Source organism: Canis lupus, chromosome X (assembly GCF_003254725.2).
Source record: "Canis lupus dingo isolate Sandy chromosome X, ASM325472v2, whole genome shotgun sequence".
Taxonomy (NCBI): domain Eukaryota; kingdom Metazoa; phylum Chordata; class Mammalia; order Carnivora; family Canidae; genus Canis; species Canis lupus.
In genome coordinates this window covers 26,319,165-26,332,956 of record NC_064281.1, presented here as the reverse complement: position 1 = coordinate 26,332,956, position 13,792 = coordinate 26,319,165, and the positions used below count along the sequence as shown (strand labels likewise).

Here is a 13,792-nt window from a genome sequence, read left to right as displayed (position 1 = left end):
ATGTGATCATTGGCTAGTGTCCTTTTATAACAGAGACTGAAGGAAGTTGTATGTGGTAGCTTCTAGTCCCTTTGATAATTGTGAAAAGCTTAACATTAAAGGCCAAAGAGCTGATGGTATTTCTCCATGGAAGTTCTCTGTTGCCTAAAATGTGTCCTGCAGAATACCTCTAAGAAGCTCTTTAAAAAGTAGTTCCAAGGACAGACAAGGTCTACAAACACTTGTTTTGGAAAGTCATGATCAATTAACCTTTGCATTGAGGAGTCTAGAAGTAAAGAAACAGGATTAGCTTTGTTTAACCCAATGTTGCTTACACATACTTGACCTTGTAGTATACTACACATACTAGCCCAACTGTAATGTTCTATGGAACACACTTTGTTTTGGGTAGGAAATGCAGATCTGTACTAAATTTTGAAAATCAGGCAAGGAGACAGCACAGTTGGCTCTCTCCTGTGGTAGGTGAGAAGCCCAGCTACTGTCTTCTGGGGGACATTAGAGGAAGTGGCTCTAACAGGTGTCTCTGCAGATGAAGCCTGGATTTTCTCACAGTAGTTATTTTTGATTTGCTCTAGCAGTGAAGCCCTATAAATGCAGAAACTAAAATGATTTAGTCTGGAAGATCCAAAGATAGGTATTAAGTCATCTCTCATGGCCATAGAAAATTCTTTCTGCTCTATTTATGGAACATCCCAGTGAGTAACCCTGGCTTTCTAATCACACCACACATAAGAACTTCCACCAATAACTTGACAAAATTAACCTGATATATGGAGTTCTTAACTGATTGAATCTTGAAAGATGTCCACCAAAGATAGCCACTTCCACTTCTATCACCATTACTGTGGAACCTTTTTTTTTTTTTAATCAGTTAGATGCAAAGGCAAGTTGTTACTTGAGACCTCTCCTGGATTGTGATATATATAAATGTGTATGATCAATTCATAGAAAGATATTTCTTCCTCTTTATCTTTAACAGGAATGCAGGTGTAGCATTCATCTCAACAACAGATTAAGGTATAAATTTAAAAGATGTGTAGCTACTCTGTGGTCCTGTGGAATGCTACTTGAGGAAGCAGATTCCTTTTCTGGCACTGAAATGGTAGAGCATAAATGATCAATATATCAACATTTGTGGCTTAGCAAGTTACACTTCATGGACCCCATGGCTAATGGAGACATACAGGAGACTATCAAAAAGATAGGTCTGAAGTTTAAAAGAGAAGTCTGGACAGAGGAATAATGGGTTTGGAGGTGTGTAGATGGTGGGCTTAAGGGAGGTGGAGGCCTCAGAAGAGGTTAGGGACCTCCTAGGAAGAAAATATACATGAAAAGACGATGAAAGACTTCATGGTGTAGTTGACTGTAATGGGTATGCCCAAGGTAGAACTAGTTTCCTGGTGTATATTACTTAGGTAAGTGGATGGCTTCTGCAGATGACTCAACATACCCTTTTTCATTTCCCCCATTTTCTTAAACTATCTTAAAAACTAAAGTTGACCCTTTTTTTTTTGTATCTTCCAATTCTGGGTTACTTATGGTACCACTCTGACTACTAACTATAGGTCATAAATAAATTCCTATGATCCTTTTCCTATAATTTCCTATTAAATTAAAGTGATTATTTCAAAGATAGAAATAATTTGTGTTTTTTGCTTTAGCAATGAACATAATTCCCAGTCTTCTGGCATTAGGGTAAGGCCCATCATCATGGTGGCACAAGGTAGTATCCCTACACACCAGAAGGTGAACTCTAGAAGAGTGAAGGACTGTCTCATAAATCTTGGTAGTGCTGAGTGTACAAATAAATGTTGATTAAATGAATGGATGAATACCCTCTGTAATTTTCCTGTGCCCAGATGGATATTTTTGGCTGATTTTTAGCTGGCTTTCTTGCTTTTCTCATTTCTTAGGTTCTTCTTTCCCCGGATTCTTTTTCATACTTACTGAAGTTGTTCGATCATTTTCCACTAGAGTAAAAACATCTATGTTGTGTAGGTTGACCCAGACTTGAGCATTTTCTGGGCTTATTAAAATTCATCATTCAAAAGTAATGAGAAATATCTGCATAGATAATTCTCCAGGCATGTATATACCCTTTTCCTTTTATATATACATGGGTTAAACTCAAATCCTCCACCATATGAGAGAGCATAAGAAAATTAGTCTTTACTAGGGAAATATCTTGTGTGCTATAAGAAGGAGGATTTTGAATCTAGAACTTAATTTTGATTATGAGGTTTACTGAGATACAACTCACCCATTTAACTGTATAATTCACTGGTTATTAGTATAGAGTTGTGCAACTATCATCACAGTCAATTTTAGAACAATTTCCTCACCCCAAAAAGAAACCCCTTACCCATTTTTAGTCACTGTCCATTTTTCCCAAAAGAACTTTGCTCCAGCCCTAGCTGGCCACTGATCTGTTTTCTATTTCTGTGGATATGTGTCATATGAATGGAATCATACCATATGTGGTCTTGTGTAAGTGGTTTCTTTCATGTAGCATATTTAAAGAGACATATATGTTGTAGCAGGTATTCATTCTTTATTACTGAATGATATTCCATCACATGAATATGCCACAATTTTCTCAGTAGTCAGCAGGTAATGGGCATTGGGTTGTTGCCACTTAGTACCTATTATGGATAAGGCTCCCCTGAACATTCATGTACAAGTGCTGGGATGTATTTTAAAGAAATGATTCTGTGGTTTCTGTCATTGTAACAGAGGAGGCCAGAGGATCAGATATGGCAAGAGTGTACAGCAGTGTGTGCCAACAAGTGAAAAATAGGCCATCAAGATGAATTTACTGGGAGAATTTAAGACTGAGTCTAACTACTCATGAGGGACTCAAGCTGGGACACACAAAGCTTAAAATTATGATTCTCCTAGCTACTGTTACAGCTTTTTGCTGACCACAGACAATGAAAGTTTGATATTTTACTGTATTTGTCTGAAAATTGAAACATACTTCTCCCAGTGGTACTCTTCCTGGGGACCAGATTCCTCACTTCTAAAGCCTCTCCAATCCTACTGTGCTTTTTGAATGGTGAAGAGTAGCCACTGTCATTTTAGTTTTGGGTTTTGTATGTCTGCCTTATTTCCAGCTGTACAGTCAGGATTTTTTAATGAATTCTTTTCTTCTTTCATTGAACTTTTGATTAATACATTTATTCTACAGACAATAGGGTGTTGGTCCCTGATCAGGAATTTGTGAAAAATATCTGTCATTGAAGATAAAAAAACTAAAGCCAATTGATATTGTCATGTTCTGTCTATTAGAACTCAAGTAAGGTCTCCACTGTGTGTCAAGGGCATATCCCAAAAATAGAGTACATCTAGATACATTAACTCTGTAGACTTGGTCTGAATATTTTATTACCACAATAATCAATGGCCATAATTTGGTAGTTTTAAGGAGATCTCATCCTAATGATCTTAGCTCAGTGCTTTCATTTTGCCTAGGTGTTCAGCTATGATACATTTGACTAGAGCACACATGGAAAAGACAAAATTCCCAAATTCTGGAGTTACTACAGTAATGACGGGGAGTTAGAACTGATGTATATATAAAGAGAGGATAAATACTGAAGAATCCATTTTGAAGCACTCTATGTGTGTATTTTCTGCCAAGTTCAGTAGGTTGATTGCTATCATTTCAGATAACTTAAGTACTTTTTCTTTGGTAAGGAAGCTTTTATCCCACCCGAGTTCCAAATCTAAAAAGTACAGAATGTAGAAAGAAAGAAGTAATAATGATGAACACTTAGAATGCACTGGCCCTCGTTCTAAGAAAGTTGCATATATGGAATGTAGACCATATACTGGCTCATTAATCCTCCTGATGAAATGGGTGCTTAAGTCAGTGGCCTAGCTTCAGCACATGGCAAAGCCTAGTTGTGAATCAAGGTCTTCCTGACTCCAAAACCATGCTCTCAAACCATGTTCTAGTTTCCTCCCCAGCCATTGGTGGTAAAAGACACCAAAAAGGCAGTGCGTTCAAAAAAAAAATCTTACTTTTCTTTACATGCTTCAACGTCTCTTTTAAAATGCAGAAGTCACTGGAAGAAATGGTACATTATTATAAAATCCCAGTAAGGTTTAATAGACTTATATAACACCTTTATGCTGAGTAAATTTCAGTAGGAAAGGCATTGGAATTGAGAGCTCTGAATACATGAAAGGGTGATAGTGTTAAGAGAGAAATATTAGAAATAAGAACCTGAGGGTGGGGGGCAGGGAGCGGAGGGGGGTTCCTGCCATTTTTACTGTTTTGCTTAAGGCAGACCCAAAATATGCATACTTCCCACCCTGTGAGCTTCTCCTTAATTAACACTGATCATGCAAAGGCACACTCTCCATCTAGTTTAGGAGTATTTCTGAGTTGGTACTTGATAAAATTTTACAGTGTAGCTTTTAATCATTTTATTATAATTGAAAAAGCTCTGTGCAGTTTCCTGTTTTTAAAATAATTCATGCTTGCAAAATTTATCTTCCCCCTCCCCTTTTTTTAGAAACTGCTAATTTGTTAGATTTATAGTATCTATAATAGTTCTATATGATATACTAAATTTGCCTGAATCCAGATTGGTGGATGTGATTTAATTTAGCTGCTTTTTATATAGTATGAGGGTAAAGCTGGATTTCTCTGGGCCTAATCTTTTTAGGTGCAGACCTTTATAGTTTTCTTACCCTTATGAAAGAGACTCTGTGTGTTCATGCTTTGATATACAGGTCAGTGTCTAATACTACTAAGAAGACTTTGATGACTGGCAAGTGCTCTTTAGCTCTTTATTTCAATAATACCATGATACGATTATGTAATTATACTCGGCATGGAAGTTGCGTTTAAAGAATAGATAACTGACATTGAAAACACTTGGCCTCTGTGAATTCATAGAAATTACACAAAACTTCTTGTCATGTTCTTTATCATAACCAGCATGTGGGTAGTTATGATTGCTAGAGGGGCCAGGTGCTTTCATGTTTCAGCAGGTAGACGTAAGGCCAATTTGATTTTTCTCTTATATCCATCAGTTGCTTAGGAAATTTTCTTAAAGTTTGTTTATTTATAAGTAATCTCTACCCCCAGCATGGGGCTCAAACTGACAACCCAGAGATCAAGAATTTCAGGCTCTTCCAATGAGCCAGCCGGGTGCCCATGCTTAGGAAATATTTTCTTTTTAGTGTAACTTTTTGTTCTAGAGTAACATTCAATACTCCTAGAGTAGTATCCATGAAGTTCTAAAGGAAAGAAGAAATGAGCCAACAATTTACTCATTAACAGTTAAAATTTTTTATTTCTAACATCTTAGTTATAATTTTTAATTGAGGTATAATTGACATACGTGTTATATTAGTTTTCGGGTGTACAACATAGTAATTCAGCAATTCTGTACAGCATGCAGTTGCTCCCCACAATAAGTGTAGGTGCTTTTATTGACAGTATTCCTGTACCCTATACTGTACTTTTCATCTGCATGACTATTTTATGACTGAAAGCTTGTACCTCTTATTCCCCTTCAACTCATTCACCTTGTCTCCCTACTTTTCCTTCCCTCTGGCAACCACCAGTTCTCTGTATTTGAGTCTATGCAATTTGTTTGTTCCTTTTGGTTTTTAGATTCCACATGTAAGTGAAATCATATGCTTATTTGCCTTTCTCCAACTTATTTCATTTAGCATAATACTCTCTAGGTTCATCCATGGTGTCACTAATGGCAAGATTTCTTTTTTTATGGTTAATATTCAATTGTGTATATACCACATCTTCCCTATCCATTTTTCTATCAGTGGACACTTAGGTTTTTGCTATTGTAAATGCTGCAAAGAACATGGGAGTGCATTCATCTTTTTGAGTTAGTGTTATCTTCAGATGAATATCCAGAAGGAGAATTTCTGAATCATATAGTAGTGCTTATTTTTAATTTTTTGAGGAAACTCTATACTGTTTTTTACAATGGCTGTACCAACTTACTTTCCCAGCAACAGTGTTCCATGGTTCCCTTTTCTCCATCTCATTGCCAACACTTGTTTTTTGGTTTTCTGATACTAGCCATTCTGACAAGTGTTAACTGCTAGCTTGCTGTGGCTATGATTTGCATTTCCCTGATGATTAGCGATGTTAAAAAATTTTTTCATGTGTACATTGGCCATCTGTATGTCTTCTTTGGAAAAAAGTGTATTCAGGTTCTTTGTCCATGTTTTAAGTGGATTGCTTTTCTGGTATTGAGTTGGAGGAGTTGTTTATATATTTTGTATATTAACCCCTTATCTGATATATCATTCACAAATAAGTTTTTTCACTTAGTAGGTTGCCTATTTGTTTTGTTGATGATTTCCTTTGCTGTGTAGAAGCTTTTTACTTTGACATAGTCCTGACAGTTTATTTTTGCTTTAGTTTCTCTTTCCCGAGGAGACATCCAAAAAAATATTGCTAAAGGCCAGTGTCCAAAAGATTATTGCCTATTTTCTTTTAGAATTTTTATGGTTTTAGGTCTCACATTTAGGTCTTTAATCCATCTTGAGTTTATTTTTATGTATGAAGTAAGAAAGTGGTCCAATTTCATTCATTGGCATATAGCTGTCCAGTTTTCCCAGAACCATTAATTGAAGAATCTGTATTCCTCCCATTATATACATTCTTGCCTCCTTTGTCAAAGACTATTGACCATTTAAGTATGTATTTATTTCTAGGCTATATGTGTCTTGATTAGTACAAGTTTGTAATATAATTTGAAATTTGGGATTGTAATGCCCTCAGCTTTGTTCCTCTTTTCTAAGATTGCTTTGGCTATGTCGGGGTCTTATGTGGTTCCATACAGATTTTGGGATTATGGGTTCTAGTTCTATGAGGAATACTATTGGTATTTTGATAGAGATTCCTTTCAGTTTTGTAGATTGCTTTGGGTAGTATGGATATTTTAACGATCTTTTTCCAATCCATGAACATTGAATAGCTTTCCATTTGTTTGTGTCATCTGTTCTTCATCAAAGTCTTGGAGGTTTCAGAGTACAAGCCTTTCATCTCCTTGATTAAATTCTCTTCCTGGGTATTTAAGTTTTATTCCTAGGTATTTTATTCTTTTTGATGCAGTTGTAAATGGTATTGTTTTCTTACTTTGTCTTTCTGCTACTTCATTATTAGTGTATTGAAATGCAACAGATTTTTACTTATTTTATTTCCATAAACTGTACTGAATTCATTTATTCTAATAGTCTTTAGGGTTTTCTCTGTATAATATCATCTTACCTGTAAACAGTGGCAATTTTACTTCTTCCTTAGTAGTTTGGATGCCTTTTATTTCTTGTCAGATTGCTGTGACTAGGACTTCCAGTAATCTGTTGAATAAAAGTGGTGAAAGGGACATCCTTGTCTTGTTGCTAATCTTAGAGGAAAAGCTCTAAGGGTTTTCACATTGAATATTATGTTAGCTGTGGGTTTGTCATATATGGTCTTTATGTTGAGCTCTGTTCTAAATCCATTTTTGGGGAGTTGTTATCATAAATGGATGCTAAAGTTTGTCAGTTTCGATACATGAAGTGAAAGCAATGATCATATGGCTTTTATCCTTCATTTTCTTAATGTGGTGTCATGTTGATTTATCATTTAAACATATCACTGAATTTGGTTTGCTAATATTTGGTGGAGGATTTTTTTCATCTGTGTTCATCAAGGATATTGTCCTGTAATTTTCTTTCTTGGGAACTATTTGGGTACAATAGGTATTAACTCTTCCTTAAAACACCTGTGAAGCCATCTGGTTCTATCCTTTTGTTTGTTGGGAGTTTTTTAATTTACTGATTCAATTTCATTACTACTAATCAATATGTTCAAACTTTCTGTTTCTTCCTAATTCATTTTTGGGAGATTGTGTGTTTCTAGCAACTTACCTAGGTTGTCCAATTTATTGGCATATAATTCTTTGTATCTCTGTCATGTTGGTTGTTATTTCACCCCTTTCATTTTGTATTTATTTAGCTACTCTTTTGATGAGTCTGGCTCAAGATTTATCAATTTTGTTGATCTTTTCAAAAAACTAGCTCTTAGTTTCAGTTTCTATTTCATTTTTGTCCTCTGTGATCTTTATTTTTTTCCTTTCTTCTATGAACTTTAGGCTTTGCTGGTTTTTCCTTTTCTAGTTCCTCTTCTAGGCATAGGTTACATTATTTGAGACTTTGCTTTTTTCTTGAAGTAAGCCCATATCCCTATAAACTTGCTTTGCTACATCCCAAAGATTTTGAACCATTGTGTTCTCATTTTCATTTGTCTCTATGTATTTTTTTTATTTCCTCTTTGATTTTTTTGTTGACCCAGTCATGGTTTACTCTCCATGTGTTTGTATTTTTCCAGTGTTTTCTTGTAATTGATTCCTAGGTTCCACACCCTTGTGGGCAGAAAAGAGGCTTGATGTGATTTCAGTCTTCTTAAACTTAGACTTGTATAGTGGACTCACATGTGATCTGTCTTGGAGAATGTTCCATGTGCACTTGAAAAAAAATGTGTATTCTGCAGTTTGGGGATGAAATATTCTGATTAGGAAATTTTTTAAGGTAAATTGGTATCTGGACAACCATGTTTGTACATTTGATGACATAAAATTAATCATATACATTTACATGAGTATAGAATGAAGGTTTTTTTTTAAGGCTCTATGGAGAATAAGAAATTAATACTGGGAGAATTCTTTTTAGGATGACTGGCTGCTGGAAGAAATTGTGGTGACAAAAGCCATGTGCAGTGAATTTGAATTAGTGTTCTTTAGAGAGCTACCAGGGAAATATAATTTACAAGATAATCAAGAACGTAAATAGATTCTCTGTGAGTCGTCATCTGATTGCTGACATATATTCAACTATATTGAAATGACAGCATAAATACATTCCAACAATTAGAGAATTAATATGGGGTGAGATGTACATGTATAACTTCAAGAAAAGCAAAATATATATTGGTAACAATATAAATCAACAGCCAACTGTTAAAGTGAGTAAACTGTGTATTTGTGGTTAAGCTTTAAAACAACTCACCTTGGAATAGGGGTAAGTATCCCATTGGTCTTTTATGAAGATGATCTCTGCTACATGCTTTATAAATACTGTGTCCAAAAAAAATCTAGTATCATGATACACTTTGAAAGGCATTGGCATAGATATTTTTAAATATAGAAGATAACTTTAATTCTAAACTCCTAACAAAAATATGCCCTAACAACTCTGCCACACTGACTACATTTATTGGGAAAAGTTGTCTCTAATTCGATACCTTAAACATTAGTCTTTCAAATAAACACCTTTAAAAGAGAATATGAACTCCAAGTACTTGGTATTTGTTTTCTGGCCAAGATACTTTTTTGTAAGATACTTCTTTTGAGCTATTTTTGAACCTTTAGCATGATTGCTTGTCCTGCCTCAGAACTGTAGGAGGGAAAATTCATCCCTCAAAATCAAGTTTGTTATTGAGCTTAATAGATTTATGTATATCACCTATTTGTTAGGCTATTTTTTATAAAGACTTTCTTTATTTAAGTAATCCCTACCCCCAGTGTGGGGCTTGAACTCACAACCCTGAGATGAAGAGTTGCATTCTCTCCTGACTGAGCCAGGTACCCCACTTCCTTGGCTCATTTAATCCTGTTATGGTAAATTTACGTTTGAATGCATATTGAGGGAACATTGACTATACATCTATAAAATCAACATGTCCTGGTAGGCTTCTGATTAAGATCACATGAGCTCTTCTTTAAGGGCATCTTCCTCTGCTCCTACCATTGACCAGTCAGTGGTAGATAACATATGGAATGCAAAGACGAAAACCACGGCATGCATGGTGAGCAGTGTGTGGGGATAAGTTAGCAGACTTTCAGTTCCTGCTGTAATAACAGGAATTAAAAGCCTCTTTAAATGCCTGGCTCGGGGCCCCCACCTTTTAAAATCAGGGCTCCCAAAAAACACACTTGAGAGACATACACACAGACAGACTGATACTTGAAATGAAAAATGAACAATTTGGGCTGCTGCAGGGTACTACAGCTTATCTGCAGCCATGGATGCAGCATTACATTCTAATGTATAAAGCCTGGGAAAGAGGTGAGGCATGCAGTTGCAAAGAAGAGCATCACTTCACAGCCTTGAAACCAGGACCTGAACCATGTTGCCTGGTGATGAAATTTAGCAATAAGTGCGTTCATGCCACTCAATCTAAGTAAGAGCTATAATCTACCAATATAAGATCTAGCTCTAGACCAGAGGTCTTGGGTGGAAGCGGCCAAAAACTACTTGAGAGGTGAGTTCAGAAGGAGAAGAAATAAATAAGGAAATACCATTTATTAAACAAAAAACAAAAAACAATGAACCAATGAACTGGGGCGCCTGACTGGCTCATTTGGGAGAGCATGCAACACTTGATCTCAAGGTCCTGAGTTCGAGCCCCATACTGGGTTATAGAGCTTACTTAAACAAATATGTACAAAAATAAAGAACCAGGTGGATCTTCAAAAAAAAAAAAAACATCTTTGGGAATGCAAACTATCGTCATTGAAATTACTAAACTCCATAGACAGGACACATTCTAGACTGTACCCCATCAGAAAATATAAGGGAATTAAAATATATAAATAAGCAATTAAGAGGAATGGAGAATTAACCACAAGGCTCCAAAATATATCCAGTAGGAGTTTCAGAAGAACATGGGAAAAATGGCAGAGAAGCCGTATTTGAAGCCACAATAGCTGGGAATCTTCCAGAACTGAAGAAAGATATGAGTCTTTAAGGAAATGGTCTCCTGAGAGAAATTTCCAACATCTGGGAAGGCAAGAAAGGGCCTCCATAGAGCAATTGGTATTCTTTATAGCCAAGCTTTGGGAAGCCCTGGCAGATTCAAATGAGCCTTTTCTGGTTTTCACTGGAAAACATATAAGCAAAAATGTAATGTGTTGTATATACTAAGCTGTACAAAGGCACTAAGCTGAACAAAGGCACTTATAAAGAACTCATAAAAGAGAGCTCTTTGGACAACTAAACTCAGAAGATGAAGACACCAAGGAAGATCTCTCTAGAAAAGGTAGTCGCCTGTCTATACCTTTGAAAAGTAGGTGGGAAGATGGTAATCATTTGCTGTATTATCCTAAAGTCCGCATCTAAAAATAGTGTTTTCAAAATGAATAGTCTGCTAGAAAGAAGAATCTTGAATAGGATTCTCCATTAAAAGGTGGTGTTAGTTGGGACTTTTCGATGAAGGTGGATTTCTCCTAGTGAACAACTCCAGGAGGGAAAAACAGTAACTCCCATCAAGTGAAAATTATAAACATTGGATGCTATTTCAAGTTCACAGAAACACTTAGATGATTCTCAGTTAAGTAGTTAGGAATTGGATTTAATTAATGCCAACAACTACATACATTGGTTTCCACCTAGAGGACTAATGTGCAGAATCTGGCTTAGAGTAAACTTGTTTTGATAAATTGTCTTATTACTCCTTTGTCAAAGCAGCTTGCTATGAAACAAAGTACATACACACAGCTCTCCTTGAAGATTAACAAAAGATAGATAGGATTTCAGTCAAAACAGGTCAGAGATTATATTTCTTTTTAAGATTTTATTTATTTACTTGAAAGAGAGGGAGGGACAGAGAACAAGCCGGGGGAGGGGGTGGGGATGGCGGCAGAGGCAGAGGAAGCAGCAGCTTCGCCACTGAGCAGAGAGCCTGATGTGGGGCTCGATCCCAGGACCTCGGGATCATAACCTGAGCCAAAGGCAGACACTCAACCGACTGAGCCACCTAGCACCCCAGAGATTATATTTCTGTATATTAGAAAGATCAGGTATTTATTTCCCCTATGACTTTCAACAATTCTAGAAACCTTGTAAAGTTAGGTCTAGGATAGAGCTTTAAAAAGAAAACAGTAATAGATTGGATTTTGTCTTCTTCCATGTAGACATCAGCATTTTGGAAGCCATGCCACCCCCTGTGGCTCTTTCAGATAGGGAACAACCGAAAATATTTCCTTAACTAGAAACCTGGTCATAAGATGATCTTATTTTCCCAAGCTGGGCAGCAGGAAAGCTCTGCTTGCATCTCATGGCTGTTCTCTGAGATCTAGACCTCCCCCACTTGTGGATAGGCATTTCTCTCAACTGACGGTGTATCATCTGCAAACAGTGGATTATCTGTCGTCTTATTTTGGCATTTACTGAAACTGGAAGAAAGAGATCAACAGTTCTGATCAGGCACATGGTAGCCAATATTAGAAGTGTCCTCAATTGGAATTAGAGCCTCAGCAATTCTGAAGCAAGAAGGTAATCTACAACCTTAATAAATATATTCATTGAAAAACGTAAATGGTTTCAGCATTCAGCCTGAAGAGTAAGAGGAAAAAACACAGTACAGAACATTATTAATGGATATAAAATAAGATTGAAGAGACTTAGCACATTCTTGGATGTGAAGATTCCCTAACACCAAGCCACTTCTTCCCCATTGAACCTATATACCCCCAATGTCATTGGAACCCCAAATTTCAACAATAAGAGCCAAGACACTTTTAAGGCAGGACAGAGTAGGAGGGCCTACCAGACACCAATTTATTTTAAGTTGTAGTGTGCAATCTGCATGGGGACATAAAAATAAAGCCACAGAACAGAAAGCTCAGAAGCACATTTGTGTATTTATGGGTGCTTGATGCATTGCAGAGCTACCCTTAGAAATCAGTGAGGAAAAGATGGACTCTACAGTCCAAGAGGCTGGCTTCATAACTTATCTATGGGATGGGAAGTAAAATTAGATCATGTCTTTACATCAAGCACAGAAGATTCTGGGTGAATTAAACTTTTAAATGCAGATAGAAGGGATGCCTGGGTGGTTCAGTGGTTAAGCGTCTGCCTTCGGCTTAGGGTCCTGGAATCGAGTTCCACATCGGGCTCCCTGCATGGAACCTGCTTCTCCCTCTGCCTGTGTCTCTGCCTGCCCCTCTCTCTCTCTCTGTGTGTGTGTCTCATGGATAAATAAATAAAATCTTTAAAAAACAAAAAAATAAAATGCAGGTAGAAGGTTTTCTTAAAACATAAAAAGCAGAAAACATGGAGGAATATATTAAAGGTTAAAATTTGTGCACTAAAGGATGCCATGAATACAGTTGAAGATTTTGCTAGAACCCAACAATTCCACATCCAACTAAGTTCTATAAAGAATCTCTTAAACAGGTATCCAAGGAGACAGAAAGAAGTTAATTGCATCTTTGTTTGTAATAGTGATGGGTGGAAACTTAAATATCCACTGACAGGTGAATGTTGTTGACCTATTCAAGCAGCAGAATAATACCTTACAACAATTAAAATCAGGGACTATTATGTATCAACCTGGATAAATCTCCAAAATGGTGTTGAAGGCAAAAAGCAACTCTTAGAATGGTATGTATCTTCTTAAACATAATGTTCGTAAAGTTTAAGAACATGCAAAATAATAGCTAGATTGAATCACATGAAATGGCCACTTTTGTAGGTAAAACAGCCAAATAACAGCATCATGACTAAGTTCAACCTCATCTTCGTGGTAATGATAGACACGGAATTCAGGATGGCATTATCTCCTTGGGGGCACTGGGAAGGGGGGAACTGATCGGATATTGAGGAGAATACATAGAAAAGCTGCAGCTTTATTTCTTCAAAACTTTTTGAAGAAAATACGGCAAATGTTTAATTTATGAGAAAACAGTGCAGTGGGTTCATGGTAACACTGTTACTATGCTGTTACACATTATTGTTGAAATGTTTGATTTTTTTAAGCAAA

At 36.4% G+C, this 13,792-nt stretch overlaps 1 protein-coding gene and 1 long non-coding RNA gene across 21 annotated transcripts in view; one reads left to right on the top strand and one right to left on the bottom strand.

The window, feature by feature from the left end:
- Positions 1-13,792, bottom strand: part of LOC125754677 (uncharacterized) — an 84,827-nt gene that overhangs the window by 9,033 nt on the left and 62,002 nt on the right. The gene's annotated exons all lie outside the window — the stretch shown is intronic.
- DMD (dystrophin) overlaps positions 1-13,792 on the top strand; it is a 2,170,621-nt gene that overhangs the window by 2,122,998 nt on the left and 33,831 nt on the right. The gene's annotated exons all lie outside the window — the stretch shown is intronic.